Below are 10,591 nucleotides of genomic sequence, written 5' to 3'. Positions count from 1 at the left end.
GCCACTGCATCCCTGGACAACAGAGTGAGACTCTTTTTTTTGTTGTTGTTGTTTGTTTGTGAAAGAGCAGGCTTTATTGGGAAGCAGACTGCACAGTGACCAACAGACGAAGGCCACCCAAAGGGCACTGACACATGGTACTCCAAAAGACACAGGATGTTTTGCTAATAAAAATCAATAGGAACAGAAATTCCTCTGGGCAACTTCCCCAATCTCATTCCTTTTAGGGATCGAGAAATCTCCCAAGCATTCCCTTGATGGCAGCTGTGGTTCACTGGAGATAGAGCCCCTCAGGGGTGCCTTCCTGTTTCTTATAAAGAATATTTTCTTTAGATTTTTGAAGTCTTCATTTGTTACTTTCATTCTACGTTCTCTTAAGGCCATCAGACCAGCTTCTGTACAGATTGCCCTGATGTCAGCACCAGAGAGATCATCTTTAGCTATAATCACGTTGTCCCGGGTTACCTCATTGGCCAGCATCATCCTGCTTGTGTGAATCTGAAAGATGCACGTCTTAGTCTTTCCATCAGGCAGGGGGATCTCGATCTTCCTGTCAATGTGGCCTGGTCTGATAAGTGCTGGATCCAAAGTTTTTATTTGGTTTGTGGCCACGATAACTTTCCTATCTCTTCTAAAATCAAATTCATCCTACTGGTTCAACAGTTCCAACATTTTTCTCTGAATTTCTCCACCAGAATTTGAGTCATATCTTTTTGTCCCAATGGTGTCAATTTCATCAATAAACATAATAGATGGTGCATGTTCTTCAGCAACTCAAAACAATCCCCGTACGAGTTTGGGCCCACACCTAGGTACTTCTGAGTAAGTTCAGAGCCAACCACTCTCAAGAAAGTGGCTGAGGTTTGGTTTGCTACTGCTTTAGCTAACAAGGTTTTACCTGTGCCTGGTGGGCCATAGACAATGGCCTCCTTAGGAGGCTATATACCCGTCTTTTCATAATATTCAGGATGGGGGAGAGGAAGCTCCAAAGATTCCTTAATTTCCTGAATTTGGTTGTCGAACTTCCCGGTATCGGCATAGGTCTCCCGGGGGGCCTTTTCCACCTTCATTGTTGTGACCAGGGGATCTGTGTTATCCATCAGCACCCCATCATGGCACGCACCTTGTAGCTGAGCAGGACTGAGCCGCCAGCTTCCAGAGGATCCTTTTCTACAAACGAAAGAATGCTGACATAGTGTTCTGAGCCCACAGATGTAGACACGATGGCATGATTGTCATTGATGATCTCTTGCAAAGTTCCTACTGTCATTGGGGTCCCCCTCAGATGATCCATTTTATGATCTCTTCTCCTCTTGCATTCTTCTAATGGTTTCACTTGTTCCTGATTTCTAATGAATTCTTCCTCCATGAGAAGACAGTCTTTAATTCTAACTTCAGTATGATTTTAACCAGCACCGAGTGTGAGGTGTCACCAGTGCAGTTCACTGGCAGCATCTGGTTTCTTTGTTTTCTTCTTCTTTTTCCCCACCTTAGTTGCTACAGGAGGTTCGTATTTCTTTTTCTTGTCCTTGGCAACCTTCTTGCCATCTCTACAACCATTACCACCACTCTGACTTTGACCCTTTTTGTCTTGGTCACTTGAGCTTGAGACTTTTTTAAAAAAAAAAAAAAAAAGGGAAAGAAAAGAAACCCAATTACTCAACAAAGACTGATTAAGCCCAGAATCACTGATTGTTATGATTTTTAATGTTGAGGCCCTCCAAAGGTGAGGTTTAACTTCTTTGATGGGGAAGAAATTTTGCATTGAAGAGATTCTTCAACCTTTTAAACCCTTGTAGGTAATGCAGTTTCAGAACCTGTCATTGCTAAATCCCTGTGAGGGCTTTGCTTCTGAGCCTTTTAAAAGCTATCTTCAGCGGGCCATCTTTTTTGGTGTATTCTTGCTGCTGAGAGTGGGAGGGTCTCCAAGAAGCTCAGAATCTCTCAGTTGTCCAAACATCCTAGCAGGGCTTCTGACAATGGATTCAGAGTGAGATGGTTCTGTCACAGGAATGTGAGATAGGTCTGTTTAGGGTCCAGTGTCATTTTCTAACCATTGATAACTTGATCTTCTTTCTTTCTTTCCCTTCCTCCCTCCTTCCATCCCTCCCTCCCTCCCTTCTTTCTTTTCCTTCCTTCCCTCCCTTCCTTCCTTCCTTCCTTCCTTCTTTCTTTCCTTCTTTCCGTCCTTCCTTCCCTCCATCCTTTTCCCTGATGGAATTTCACTCTATTGCCCAAGCTGGAGTGTGGCTCAACCTCAGCCCACTGCAACCTCCACCTCCTGGGTTCAAGTGATTCTCCTGCCTCAACCTCCCAAGTAGCTGGGACTACAAGCATGCGCCACCATGCCCAGCTGATTTTTTTGTAATTTTAATAGGGCGGGGTTTCACCATGTTGGCCAGGCTGATCTTGAACTCATGACCTCAAGTGATCTGCCCGCCTTGGCCTCCCAAAGTGCTGGGATTACAGAAGTAAGTTGCTGCGCTCAGTTGGTTTCTCTAGTTAGTACAAATATCTATACTGAGAACCCTCTTTCTAGAACAAATTCTATGTTTACTTTGAAAATCCTGTGTATATGTATGCCTCAATAAATGTCTGTTGAATAGAAAAACTGGTGATTGCATTATTTGGCACTTTTATATATTTTTTGCATCCTTATTCTTTATTTTAAAATTTTGTCTTTTTACTATGAAATGTTTCAAATAATACAGAAAAGTACAACGTGTACAATGAGCACATAAAGATTTAACTTTTGGTTTTTTTTGGAGACAGTATCTGGCTCTGTTGCTCAGGCTGGAGTGCAGTGGCACAATCTTGCCTCCCTCCCTCCCTCCCTCCCTCCCTCCCTCCCATCCTCCCTCCCTTCCTTCCTTCCTTCCTCTTCCTTCCACTGCAGTCTCTGCCTCCTGGGCTTAAGCGATCCTCCCCTCTGAGCATCCAGAGTAGCTGGGAGTAGTACTACAGGCATGCACCACCATGCCCATCTAATTTCTTTTGTATTTTTTGTAGAGGCAGGGTTTCGTCATGTTGCCCATGCTGGTCTTAAACTCTTGAGCTCAAGCAATCCACCCACCTTGGCCTCCCAAAGTGCTGGATTAAAGGTGTGAGCTACTGTGCCTGGCCATATTTAACAATTTTTTAAAAACGTTTTGTGATATTTGCTTCATATGAAAACATTATATATATGCACATATATACGATTTTTTCCTAAATATTTAAAAGTTACATACATCAAGAAGCTTCACCTTTAAATACTTTAGCATACGTCTCTCAAAATGACATGCTCCTACATAACCGTGATGACAATATCAGACCTAATTAAAATAATAATTATGCTCCAGTCTATATTAAGATTTCTTCAGTTGTCCCCAAAATATTTATATATCTGGTTTGTTCAAAACAAGATCTAATCAAGAGCATTCCTGTTTTTCTAGAACAATCATTCCTTCCCTTACCCTCCTCTCAAGTATGTCAACTTGATGAAGAGAGATTGGGCTACTTAAGAATATCCACATTCTGGATTTGTCTGATGGGTTCCTTATAGTATCACTTGACTTGTTCCTGTGTCTCCAGTGTTTTCTGTATCTGAGAGTTATGACAAACTGAAGGCTTAATTAGATTGAAACCAAACCTGTTTGGTAAGAAACTTCATGGGGGATGCTGTGCACTCATCCTGTGTCACATCAGGTGGCACATACTGACCAGTGTCCTACTGTTGGTGACACTATGCTTGGTCATTGGTTTAAGGCGCTGACAGCCAGATAGCTCCATTGTAAAGTTATACTTTCACCTTTGAGACTGGGGAGTAATCTGTGGGATAATTCTTAGGTATTGTGTGAAAATCAAGTTCCCAGTCATCAACTTTCATTTAAGGCTTTTAGCATCCATTGATTATTTTTGCTTGAATCAATTATTTTATGAGAAAACAAATACTGGTGGTTTTTTACAAAAATTAACTGGGCATGGTGGCAGACACCTGTAATCCCAGCAACTCGGGAGGCTGAGGCACGAGAATTGCTTGAACCCGGGAGGTGGAGGTTGCAGCAAGCCAAGATTGTGCCACTGCACCCCAGCCTGGGTGACAGAGTGAGACTCTGTCTCAAAAAAAAATTCCAACTTTACAATTCCTTCTATATTTATTAGCTAGCATTTACTTGTAAATGCTAGATAAGTTGTTATTTCTTCCTTTTAATTGCAATTTTCAGAGTCAGAAGTTGAGATAACAGCCACTCTCTTTTGTCATTATAGGCTCTATGGGCTCAGATTTAAAAAATATATTCAATGTGTTTTATTCAATTACAGTCATTATAGTTTTTAATATGAAATTGTCTAAAATGCACCCAGTGAAAGCTTCTTTGAGCTAGCTTGGTCTTTTTAACGTGTCCCTATAATTTTTGAACATTTTCTTAGTTTCTGCCACAAAATGTCCCAGACTCATGTTCTGTGTTTCTTGACCCAAATCTGAGTTAGCCATTTCTTCAAGGAGTTCTGGGTCCCTTCAGTGGAAAAATGGTATTTAGTTACCAAAACTTGTGCTTCGTGTGTGCTCATGGCTGCTGGGTTTTCACATGACAAAACTTAGGCCCTTTCAGTGGGCAGAATGAGGAAATATATATTTGAAAGATTATGAGTTTGTATTGATATTTCCAAATTTAACAATTCAACATTGCATTGTTTTACTTAACACCTTCAATTTTCTCCCTATACCTCTTTTCCCTCTATACTGTTATTTTAGTTCCTAATATTACCATAATTAGTTGTTTGGATTCTCTTTTTCTCTCTCTGTCTTTCTGAGAGAGAGATAACATTAACTCTGAGAGAGAAAGAGAGACTGCTTCAAAATAATGTACCAATATTTTTACTAGCAATAGAACTGCTAAATGAAATTTAAGATTGCTTGGCAGAAGTATGCCACCAAGCATGCATTAAGTACTGACTTCAAAGTCCCTAGAAGGAACCCTTTCCTCTGGATGATTATTTACAATATTGCTAGTTTTATTTACTTTCATTTGTTTTCAGTTCCAGGATTTGATTTGTTTTTTTTCCCCATAGGATTTAATCTATTATATGTAGAAGTCTTTGCATGGTTTAAAAATTGAAACTACATGACAACATGTACTTGGAGAAGCTTGTCTCTAATCTCTTCTTTTTTATTCTGCCCCTCTCCCATAAGTAATCATTTGTTACTTGTTTTTATTTTAAAAAACTTCTCTTTGCAGAACAGGGCTAACTCATAGGTCATGTGTCCAGAGTTGACTAGGTAATCATTCTTATTGGTTTCTAATTTATTCTTTTGATGTTTCTGTTTGTAAATAAAGGCCATTTATATGTGTATATTACTATTATATTATTTGAAATTCATAGCATTATATTATATATTTTTCCTTTTTTAAAATAAAAGTCTGTTAATCTCATTATTATTCACCATGAATTTTTCACTGAACACACACTGAGGGTAACACCATATCAATGGATAGAATGTTTTCATATACTTTATGACTATATCCTGCATCACTATGTGGAATGTACCATTGTTCCCTATTTATAAATATTTGTGTTTTTCCAATCTCTTGTTATTTCAGATAATGTTGCAATAATAACTTTATATGTTAGTCCTTTCATTTATGTATGGGTATATCTTTAGGACAGAATTGAAATTATGTGGTTGGTTGTATTAACACTCACTTTTTTTCTTGCCTTCTCATTCTTTATTTTTCTTTAACACTTAAAATTATCAAATACATTATATGTACAGAAGAGTATGTGATATAAATGCAATCTTAAATGAATACCACCCCACATTCACAGCTTTGGAATAACACACTACCAATACCCCTGAAGCCTCCTATATAACCCTGTGTGATAACACCCCTGCCTCTTCCTACCAGAAGTAGTGATTTTTCCTGAACTCTGTGTCAACTGCTTCCTGTATTTTCTTTACATTTGTTTTTACATACCTATATATCCCATATACATATATATATGTGTATATATATATATGTATATACATACACACACACACATATACCTATATATATCCAAATATAAATGTCTTCAAATATATTCATATTGTACATACATATATGTATGTCTCCTAATAATATATTGTCTAGTTTTAAACTTATATAAACAAAATCATACTGTATATAGCCTATTGTGAGTTATTTTCACTCAGCATGATTTCTGCAATTTATCCACATTGATATGTAAAACTGTAAGTCATTCATTGTCATATCTGTTTAGTATTCTCTTGATTATACCACCACTTACTTTATTCATGCTATTCTTGATAAATGTTGTCTCCAGTTTTTCATTACAAACAGTACTGCAATAAGTATCCTCGTATGTATTCGTGGTTTATACATCCAAAAGTTTCTTTAGAGTCTATATCTAGGAAAACTATTGCTGGGCTGCATAGTATGTACGAGTACAACTTTGCTGGTATATTGATTAAGGTAGAGAATAAACATCACAATGCACCCAATTCATTAAAGTAGAAAGGGATTTATGATAGATTATTAATCGTTTACAGACTTTTTAGGAGGGTTAAAGAAATAGACTCAAGACTGAACTTCCAGTGATAATCCCCAAAGCCACACCAAAGCCACACTGAGCCACCAAGAAAGCTGCCACTTTTCCCTTCAATGGGAAGCTATGTTTTGAATTGGAAAGCTGCCAATACAATCTGACTCCAAAGCCACAGTGCCTGGGGCACAATTAGGGGCCACTTCAGCTAAATCAAGAAGCCGCTGTCAGACCTGCTGGCTCCAAAACCAAACACAGCTCTGAAACCACCTTCTAAAATTGGGACTCCACCATTTAAATCCCTGCCAATAAAACAAATATCCTCAGTTCTGCCTCTCTGTCTCTTCGCTTAACTCAGTTCAAGTCTCACTGAGAGCATGGGATGGGTCAAACCGTGATCTTATGTGGAACCCTAGATACAGGGGTGTTTTGCAAATGTGGTTTTTAGTTTTGTGCCCTTTGAAATATAGGAAGGTACCCTAGAAGAAGTTGGAATAAAAGTTGAGCAAACCAGTTCATAGTATCTGCTGCATGAAGTAATGCCAATTTCTAATGTGGTTGAGCCAGCTCCTGCCAGGAATGTATGAGCATATCTGTGGTTCTAAATTTTTGCCAGTGCTTGATTTTGTTGGGCTTCTGTTTTTGAAAATCAATTTCATTGTCATTCTAATGTGCAGTCCCATGATTAATAATGAGGTTGAGTATGTCTTTGTAGATATCTTGGCCATTCATGTTTCCTTTTCACAGGTATGCCTGTTTATGCCTTCTGCATGTTTGATTTGTTTCTTTCTTATTCTTTAGCATACTCTACATATTCGGTACAATGATTCACTGTTGGTTATAATTACAAGTATCTTCTCAAATTGTGGCATAACTTTTTACCCTCCTAATGGTGATTTTACTCAACAGAGTTCTTTTTTTTTTTTTTTTTTGAGACAGAGTTTTGCTCTCATTGCCCAGACTGCAGTGCAATGGCATGATCTCAGCTCACTGCAACCTCTGCCTCCCAGGTTTACGCGATTCTCCTGCTTCAGCCTCCCAAGTAGCTGGAATTACAGGCATGTGACACCATGCCCACCTAATTTTGCATTTTTAGTAGAGACGGGGTTTCACCATGTTGGCCAGGCTTGTCTCGAACTCCTGACCTCAGATGATCCACCCTCCTTGGCCTCCCAAAGTGCTGGGATTACAGGCATGAGCCCCTGCACCCAGTCAACAGAATTCTTTTTATTAGTTTTATTATTTTAAAAAAAAAGATTTGTATTTTTCTTGCTTGACTAAAAATCTTTCCTTACTCACAGATTATTAGAATATTCCTTTGTATTTTCTCTAAACATTTTAAAGTTTTGCTTTCCCTGTTTTGGTTCCTGATACACCTGAATTTGGTTTTTATGTATGATATGAGACAGAAATCCATTTTTACTTTTTTTTCCTATATGGATAGCCCCTCTGATCTGCAATGGTAGATCTATCATATATCATTAAGTGTGGATCAGTTCCTGGGTTCTCTTTTTGTCCCATTGGTCTGTTTTTCATCCTCATGCTAATGACACACAATCTAGTGACTTATATAATATGTCGTTTTTGGCTAGGCATGATGGCTGACGACTGTAATCCCAGCACTTTGGGAGGCCGAGGCAGGTGGATCATAGGTCAGGAGTTCAAGACCAGCCTGGCCAACATGGTGAAACCCTGTCTCTACTAAAGATACAGAAAATTAGCTGGGTGTGACGGCATGCACCTGTAATCCCAACTATTCAGGAGGCTGAGGCAGGAGAATTACTTGAGGCCCGGAGGAGGAGGTTGCAGTGAGCTGAGATCATGCCATTGCACTCCAGCCTTGGTGATAGGGTGAGAATCTGTCTCAAAAGAAAAAAAAAAAACACACATGTCATTTCTAGCAGATCATTTTGCCTTGTGTCAGCTTTTTGGTCATTGGCTCTTCTTTATACATTTTAGAATGTTTGCCAAGTTCTATGAAATGTCTTATTGGTATTTTTATTAGAATTACATTGAATTGACTGGGCAGTGGCTCCATATCCTATATGGACAGCCCCTCTGATCTGCAATAGTACATCTATCGTATATCATGGTTTTAAGTGTGGATCAGTTCCTGGGTTCTCTTTTTGTTCCATTGGTCTGTTTTTCATTCTCATGTTAATGACACACAATCTAATGACTTATGTCATTTTTGCCCTGGCATGCTGGCTCATGCCTATAATCTCAGCACTTTGGGAAGCCGAGGCAGGTAGATCACCTGAGGTCGGGAGTTCAAGACCAGCCTGGCCAACATGGGGAAAACCCATCTCTACTAAAAATATGAAAAAAAATAAGCCAGGCATGGTCATGGGTGCCTGTAATGCCGGCTACTTGGGAGATGAGGCAGGAGAATTGCTTGAACCTGGAAGGCAGAGGTTGCAGTGAGCAGAGATCGTGCCATTGCACTCCAGCCTGGGCAATAAGAGTAAAACTCTGTCTCAAAAAAAAAAATATATATATATATATACATGAAACCTTTATGAAAGTTTAGGGGAGAATTGATTGATCTTTAAGATATTTAATCTTTCTATCCATGGAAAAATTATGTTATTCTGTTTATTTAGGTCCTATTTAAGACCTTACACTAAAGTTTTATAACTTTCTGCCAAAAGGTCTTGTATATCTTTTGTTAGGCTTATTCTTTGATACCTTATATTATTGTTGCTACAATGAAAAATATATTTTAAAATTGTATTTTCCAGCTTTTTTTTTTTTGCTGGTATTTAGAAACACAGTTAATGCACATGTTGATTTTATGCCTAGGAAACTTACTAAACTCTTTTATTACTTCTAATAATGTATATAATATGATTTTTCAGTGTCCTCACCCAAATCTCATCTTAAACTGTAGTTCCCATAATCCCCATGTGTCACAGGAGGGACCAGGTAGAGATAACTGAATCACGGGGGCAGTTTCCCCCATCCTGCTCTTGTGATAGTAAGTTCTCATGAGATCGGATGGTTTCATAAGGGGCTTCCCCCTTTGCTTCGGCTTTCATCCTTCTTCTTTCTGCTGCCATGTGAAGAAGTATGTATTGGCTTCTCCTTTTGCCATGATTGTAAGTTTCCTGAGGTGTCCCTAGCCATGCTGAACTGTGAGTCAATTAAACCTCTTTATAAATTACCCAGTCTTGGGTATGTCTTTATTAGCATCATGACAATGGACTATTAAAGTATACATAACTGGAAGTTTTCTGTGCAGAACATAATATCTGCATATAATGACAGATATTTTTTGAATCTGTATTTTTTTCCTTATCTTTGCTTGTATTCTTCTGTTTGCACAGGTTAGGATTCCAGTGCAGCACTGAGTAAAACTGAGGATCGTGTAACCTCTTATGTCTGATTTTAAAAAGCATGTGTTAATATTTCACAACAGAAAAAAACTTTTTTTGCTTGTTAGTTTGAAGATACACTATTGGAAATAGATGTTTGGTGCCACAAAGAAAATTTAGCACTGAGACAACGGATCTTTCAACAATGCAGTTTTTACTTCCTGGACTATAAGAAGGGTACTCTTGCTAGCCATCTTGCCACAAAAGTACAATGGACAAAGGAAAACACACAAATTTATTTCTTTTGCACTTGGGGTTGTCCTTACTGCCGTATCTGATCTCCATTGCCTGGAGCCAGACCTCACAATCTAAACTAAAACCCTATTGGGTAACAACTTAAAACTTTTCTAAAGAGGTAAAAGCAATGGAGAGCTGGGACATGCCTGTGAGCACATCCACCACAGATATCTTGGTTAAAGTACAAGGACACAGAAGGTACTATGTGCCTGTAAGCACGGCATGTTTAACAGCTACATAGGATAGGGTTAACAAAGTTATTAGTACACTTATAATTTATTATTTAATAAAAAAAGAAACTTTAAAAAGGAACTTTTCTACTTCCCACATATGCTTATCATGTTAAGAACATTCCTTTTTGTTTCTAGTGTGTAAGTGAATTTTTTTTAACTTTTTGTCTCATAAACGTTGTTTTGAATTTTATCAAATGCTTTCTCACCTGAGTTAAGATCATA

At 38.4% G+C, this 10,591-nt stretch overlaps 1 pseudogene; it reads right to left on the bottom strand.

The window, feature by feature from the left end:
- Window positions 1–271: 271 nt before the first annotated feature.
- LOC108293305 lies at window positions 272–10,184 on the bottom strand (annotated as a pseudogene).
- Between the last annotated feature and the right edge of the window lie 407 nt (window positions 10,185–10,591).

The sequence above is a fragment of the Cebus imitator genome, unplaced genomic scaffold (assembly GCF_001604975.1).
Source record: "Cebus imitator isolate Cc_AM_T3 unplaced genomic scaffold, Cebus_imitator-1.0 Scaffold531, whole genome shotgun sequence".
Lineage (NCBI taxonomy): Eukaryota > Metazoa > Chordata > Mammalia > Primates > Cebidae > Cebus > Cebus imitator.
Note: the sequence above shows the minus strand (reverse complement) of the source record. Positions and strands in the feature narration are given on the sequence as shown.